Below are 7,617 nucleotides of genomic sequence, written 5' to 3'. Positions count from 1 at the left end.
CTTGGAAATAGTAGATGTTACATACAGACAGACTGGAAATATAGATGTTACATACAGACAGGCTGGAAATATAGATGTTACATACAGACAGACTGGAAATATAGATGTTACATACAGACAGGCTGGAAATATAGATGTTACATACAGACAGCTGGAAAATATAGATGTTACATACAGACAGGCTAGAAATATAGATGTTACATACAGACAGGCTGGAAATATAGATGTTACATACGATCTGGCAATTAGTTGTACTGAATCACTAGTGTTTGACATACAGAAGGCTGGTACAAAGGTTACAGATACAGGTCCTAGAAATAATTTTTTTTTTGCACAGACAGGCTGGAAATATAAGTGTTTCACACAGACAGGCTGGAAATATAGTTGTTGAACACAGCCAGGCTGGGTATATATAATTGTTACACACAGACAGGCTGGGTACAGACACAGCCAGGCACTGGTTACAGCTAGTGAGGGACATACAGGCACGGGCGGTGGGAGGGATGCACCGCCAGGTGGCGCGGCGGTAGCTGCGACCATAGAAGGTCAGAGCATGTACGTATCAACATGGGAACAGATACCTGGCAGCGCAATTGTTCAGCAAATGTGCCGAGAGGGAATAGAGAGAAAGAGAAAGAGAGAGAGAGAGAGAGAGAAGAGCGCGGCGCGAGAGAGAGAGCAGAGAGCTGAGTGTGCGTGTGTGGTGTGCTGTGTGTGTGTGTAGTGTGTGGTTGTTGTGTGTGTGTGTGTTGTGTGTGTGTGTGTGTGTGTGTGGTGTGTCGTGTGTGTGTGTGGAGAGAGACAAAAGCGGAGACCGAGCATAGAGCAGAGAGAGATAGAGCAGGAGGCAAGGCGAGAGAAGATCATAAATGCTGCGTGATATCTGCGCGCCGCGGCCGACCTCGCACATCAAATCCAGTCGCACACGCCTTTCCCCAGCAGACGACAGCATGCACCTACTTACATTACAACGCGATATTGGTAACAGGACACGAATAACTGTGAGTTGCTACTAACTATATATGCTTCCCCCCCGACCTTCTGCTGCTTCGCCCCCTTTCTCTCTCTGTCTGGTTTTCAAGCAATAATCGGTAATTTAATCATCTTCTGCGCGGCGTTAATTGCCAAGCTTGCAAGTTGCGTCTGCTCCGAGCATGATGACTTCAAAGGCATGATTGTGTCGAATGCGAAGAGTTACGCACGCGAGGCATCCGGCCGTTGCAGAGTCCTAGTTACTAATATATTATTCCTTAAAAAGGCAGCCCCACGATCACGAACTGGGTGTGAAGTCAAGTGGGCGCTGGAATCTTGCATAGATGTGGTGTGTGTGTGTGTGTGTTGTGTGTGTGTGTGTGTGTGTGTGTGTGTGTGTGTGTGTGTGTGTGTGTGGTGTGTGTGTTGTGCGGCGTGGTGCGTCGTGTATGACATTTATAATATAGATAACATTACAACATCGCCCAATCAGCAAAGTGTCGCTATACATGGAGCGAATGAGATCGGATCGGCCTGTCGTGGCTGATAAAATTGTGTTTGAGATGAGAGTAAGAAATATTCTATAACTAAAATTGAGACGAAACGCGAGTTCCCACACGCGCGCGCACACACACACACACACAACACACACACACACGCACGCCGCGCGCGCGCGCACAGCGCACGCACGCACGCACACACACACACACACACATACACACCTACCACGCCCATAACACCCTCACCCGCTTCCCACCCCGATGACCGACTTAAGTTAATATCGACGTAACACCTACATTGTAGCTGCCACGCGTCATCGTCGCTTCCCCCTGGCGGCGGTGGCTTGCTATAGCGAGCGCCACCTCTGCGTGGTGGCACTCTCCTTCCTACTCGCCCTCATCGTTCTCACGTCGCGTCTCACGTGACGTCCACACACACGCGGCTGCCGTGATCACGCGTGAATACGGTGTGCTGCACGACAACAGCAATCACGAGTCAGGATCACGCAGCGTGACAGAACCCTGACGTCACTGACACGCACGCACGCACGCACGCACGCACGCGGGGCACCGAGACGTCGGATGTAAAATGGTAGGAGTCGACTAGCACGCACCAACCACACTACGATGACGTCTCAACTGCAGGATGATGCCTCTGACTTTAGCACGATCTATATGCACGTCGACCACTTAATTACGGTCAACCCCAACTTAGGATCACGATGGTTGTCAGCAGTAACAGATGTCACGATTTTGTCACCGTCCACAGAGGTCACGACCTTGTCACAGTTCACCAGCTAAAGTCCTACATGCACATTGCATTGTATATATGCGCCTGTCGTATACGCGACATTGTTTTGTATAGTTTCTTCGTTAGATCATCGTCTTCAGCTCTCATTCTGCTGTCTATGCGATTTCGCGCCCACCGCCCCAAGGCCTTCGTCTATCTAGACCTGCCTCAGTCTAAATAACGACGCCCTACTTTCCACAGTCTACCTTTCTCAGTCTACGTGAGCACGACACAATGTCATGTACATCGGTTGTTTTTTTTCTGCAATGACAGCAGCCTACCTTCGCTTGTCTTCGTCACTAACTGCAGGCATCGGTGAGGAGGTAAGGCGCAGATCTGACGAATCTACAGCGACGGTGGCGCGACGAACGTCAGCACGTAGATCGTCGCTGACGATGACTAATACTGCGGTGTGGCGGTGGTGGTGGCGACAGCTGGGACGTCTCGCACCTTAGTTTAACCCCCCCCCCCCACACACACAACACACACACGCGCGCACACGCCACCTTACCAACAACGCTTTTTGTTTACGGAGTACGGCCATTAGGAAGAGCCAGCAGCTGCTGTCGCGGTAGTATGCACCACCGCACGCACGCACTACGCGCACGCACGCACGCCCGCCCGACGTGTATACGCATGCCACAGCAATAAATAAAATAAATAAATAAATAAATATTATATATATATATAGAAACATAAATATATACATACGTACGCACGCACGAACGCACGCACGTACGCACGCACGCACGCAGCACGCACGCACGCACGCACGCACACACACACACACACACACACACACACACACACACACACACACGGGAATTCCGAGACGGAAAACGTGTGCGGTAATGCGGTTTGAGAAGCGTTTACATATTTAAACAGCGCGTGAATCCATCCCGCTGATACACCGTGTGCTCCATCCGACCCACACTCGCCAACCGCCGACACCCGCTCTCTCTCTCTTACTTCCCTCATCTTTTATTCCACCAGCACGTACCTCGACACAACGTTGATTTCGAGATTTCGTCGAAGAGAAAGAACAGTCGGCTACGCGGGGTCGCCGCTTAAATCCAGCAGATTGACACTGTGTAGCGACTGCAAAATAACAAACTGCCACCTCGAGGTGAAGGAGGAGAGAAAGAGGAGGCAAGCTTCATGTGGTAATATCAGGGGAGAAAAGATTCCCGCGGGGCTCTTTTGATCGCCGGATGGCGCGGGTGAGTTCTTGCCTCTGCGATGAATTTCAAATGGATCCAGTTAGAATGCGCGTGCTGCGAGAGGGAGGTATAGTGAAGGAAGAATAGGAGGAGGTAGTAAAGGAAGAGTAGATGAGGGAGAAGGCGGTGGAGGAGGAGGAGGAAGAGCAGAAGGAAACAGCAGAGGAGGAGCGGCGGCGAAGGAGTAGGAGTGGCAGGAGGAGGGGAGATGAAGAAGCAAAAGAAGGAGTTAGGGGGAGGCGGAGGAGTAGGAGCGAACGAATATAAGCAAGATGAACAGGAGGAAGAGAGGAGGAGAGGAGGAGAAGGAGGAGGAGGAGGAGAGGAGGAGGCGGGAAGAGAAGGTGTAAATAGGATAGGAGAATAAGGAAAAGGCGGATGCCGGAATGCGGTAGGCATTCATGCTTCCTTACAGCCGGTCTAGCACGGTCGGCCCTCCAGCGTGCGTGGTGGTCACAGTAAGAGTAGTGAATCGATCAGCAGTGCATCAGCCGCCGACGACGTTAATGTCGCTCTTACATGTACCCAAAACACACCCCGCCGCTTGTTTTCTGACGCAGCGGCTCTAAATCTCCACGACTTTATAGTGTCGTAATTCCTCAACTTAAATGTTTGTAATATGGGTAAACGACGCAATAATGTGACAAACTACGCCCGAGTGTGTGTGTGTGTTTGTGTGAGTGTGTGTGTGTGTGTGTGTGTGTGTGTGTGTGTGTGTGTGTGTGTATGTGTGGTTGTGTGTGTGTGTGTTGTGTGTGTGTGTGTGTGTGCGTGTGCGTTTGTATGTGTGCGCGTGCGTCCGGTGGCGTGCTGCGTGCGCGTGCGTGCGTGCTGTGTACCACACACCGGGCAGACGAAGTACGACGAGTCTCACACCGATTCCGCCTTGCCCTTCGTACTCAGCACATAGCTGAATGCGCGTGAGGTCCTCCCTCGCGCATTCTGTTATGTGCGTGAGGCGACGGGGGTTTAATATGCATCTCATACCCCGTCGCTATATGGGCCTGTTGCCGCACCGCCTCCTGCCGTCACATGCACATCTAATATGTTACAAAACATAGATGAACGCGTTACGGGTCGTGGGGGGATGGAGGGCGGGGCTGGGTGGGGTAGGGGCGCCGAATAAGCGGACGGTTGTAATCACTCGGAATGACGATGGTGGAGGTGGCGCGGCAGTGCGTGATAGCGGCGGCAGCGGCGGCGACGGTGGTGATGGCGGCGGCATGGTGGTGGTGTCGCGGGACGCGGCGACGGCGACGGTGGTGATGGCGGCGGCCAGTGGTGGTGGTGTCGCGGGCGGCGGCGACGGCGACGGTGGTGATGGCGGCGACAGTGGTGATGGCAGCGGCGACTACGGTGGTGGTGATGGCGAGGCAGTGATGATAGCGGCGGCAGCGGCGGCGGTGGCGGCGGTGATGGCGGCGACAGTGGTGGTGGTGTCGCGGCGCGGCGGGCGGCAGGCGGCGGTGGTATGGAGCCGGGAGGCTGAATAGTAACGGTGGCGCGTAGTGGTGATGGTAGTGATGACGGAGGCTGAGATCGGAGTAAACGCGTGGCGGTAGTGTGATGTAGTGTGGCGGCAGGTGGGAGTATAGTAACCGGTGGCGGTAGTCGGTGATGCGTAGTTGATGGCGGCAGCGCTGCAGATAGTAACGGTGGCGGTAAGTGTGAATGGTAGTGATGACGGACGACTGAGATCAAGTAACGGTTGCGGTAATGGTGATGTAGTGATGGCGGAGGCCTGAGGATAGTAACGGTGGCGGTAGTGGGTGATGGTAGTTGATGCGGAGGCTCGAGATAGTAACGGTGGCCGTAGTGGTGATGGCTAGTGATGACGGAGGCCTGAGAATAGCTAACAGGTGTGATTGCTAGTGATGGCGGATGGCGAGCATAGTAACGGTGGCCGGTAGCTGGAGTGATGGTAGTGATGGCGGAGGCTGAGATAGTAACGGTGGCGGTAGTGGTGATGGTAGTGATGGCGGAGGCTGAGATAGTAAACGGTGCGCGTAGTTGGTGATGTAGTGAGGCGGAGGCTGAGATAGTAACGGTGGCGGTAGTGGTGTATGGTTAGTTAAATTTGATTGGACGAGAGGCTGAGATAGTAACGGTGGCGGTAGTGTATGGTAGTGATGACGAGGCTGAGCAATAGTAACGATGGCCGCGTAGTGGTGATGGTAGTGATGGCGGAGCGCCTTGCAGATAGTAACGGTGGTGATCGTAGTGATGGCGAGGCCATGAGAATAGTAACGGTGCGTGTAGTCGTTGATGCGTAGTTGATGGCGGCGAGGGCTGCAGATAGTAACGGTGGCGGTAGTGGTGATGGTAGTGATGGCGGAGGCTGAGATAGTAACGGTGGTGATGGTAGTGATGGCGGAGGCTGAGATAGTAACGGTGGCGGTAGTGGTGATGGTAGTGAATGCGGAGTGTGAGAAGTAACGCGTGGGCGGTGAGCTGGTGATGGTAGTGATTGACGGAGCTGCAGATAGTAACGGTGGCGGTAGTGTGCTGCCGTAGTTGATGCGCGCGAGCTGAGATAGTGAACGGCTGGCGGGAAGTGGTGATGACGTAGTGATGACGGAGCTGAGATAGCTAACGGTGGTGAATTAGTGGTGATGGTAGTGATGCGCGGATGCTGAGCATAGTAACGGTGCGCGGTAGTGTGTGATGGTAAGTGCATGGCGCGAGCTTGAGATAGTAACGTGGCCGGTAGTGCTGTGGCTATGATGCGGATGTGAGATAGTAACGCGTGGTGATTGTAGTGATGCGCGGCAGGCTGAGATAGTAACGGTGGCGGTAAATCACTACCATCACCACGTTACTATCTCAGCCTCCGCCGGTGGCGGTAGTGGTGATGGTAGTGATGGCGGAGGCTGAGATAGTAACGGTGGCGGTAGTGGTGATGGTAGTGATGGCGGAGGCTGAGATAGTAACGGTGGCGGCGGCGGGAAGCGACGGGGAGCGATAGACAGGCGTGCCTGTGGGAAATTAGCGATGCGTCAACGCGGATAATTGTCGGCTGTAATTGTAATCACGCGTCAACCATCCCTCTGGTGACACGCGCGCAAAATAACGGAGATGAAAGCAGTCAACTACTCAAATAGCGTGAGTGCGTGCGTGCGTGCGTGTCTGTGTGTGTGTGTGTGTTCGCGCATATGCGTTCATGCGTGCATGTGTTCGCGCTTGTCTGATCATGCGTGCGTATGTGCGTGCAGTGTATTAGGGGAGGCGTGTGGGTGCGAGGGGTGGGCAGAATTACATATTACGGCGACCCCACACCGTGATGAAAAAGCTTTCGACAGCTCGGCATATTGCTACTAATGCCACGTAACGACGGCGCACGCCGTTACGTATATTACCCTCTAGTCCTCTGATGACAGCACCAGCGGACCGCGCTGTCCTATTATCACGGTGAGAGATGGCCGTGACAAAACACAGACCGTAACGATGTGAGCGGTGACCCACACACATGCGCACGCACGCGCGCGCGCACGCACACACGTACGTACGCACGCACGCGCACGCACGCGCACGCACGCACGCGCGCGCACACACACACACACACTCACACGCACACCCACACGCGCGCGCACGCACGCACTCACGCTATTTGAGTAGTTGACTGCTTTCATCTGCGTTACGTTCATACGCTCTTGTATATATATATATATATCTATATATATATCTATATATATATACTAATATCAAGAGCGTATAAAGAAGCCTTCTTAATACGCTCTTGTTAATATGTAAATATGTGTATAAATGACGCGTGTTCAAACTGTTCATACATAGACATAGTGTGAGCGGGTGGCCATGATCCTGCAGCCAGTGATGGCAAAACCTCCCACATAGCAGCAGCAGCAGCAGCAGCAGCAGAAGCAGCAGCTCGCTCATAAGCGGTTGTTTCACAACAACACCTGCCTACATACCAGCTATATAATTAAGCAACCACACCACGAGGAGTGATTACGTAACAACGCGCCGAGCATGCAGGTTGTGCAGGTGCCGTAGGTAGGCTCTGTTATTCTGAGCGCCAACAGAGAGAGAAAGAACGATATATATATATATATAAGGAGAGAGTGAGTGAAAGAGAGAGAGAGAGAGAGAGAGAGAGAGAGAGAGAGAGAGAGAGAGA

The sequence above is a fragment of the Priapulus caudatus genome, unplaced genomic scaffold (assembly GCF_000485595.1).
Source record: "Priapulus caudatus unplaced genomic scaffold, Priapulus_caudatus-5.0.1 Scaffold575, whole genome shotgun sequence".
NCBI classification, from domain to species: domain Eukaryota; kingdom Metazoa; phylum Priapulida; class Priapulimorpha; order Priapulimorphida; family Priapulidae; genus Priapulus; species Priapulus caudatus.
The sequence above is the reverse complement of the archived record's forward strand: the minus strand, read 5'-3'. Positions refer to the sequence as shown.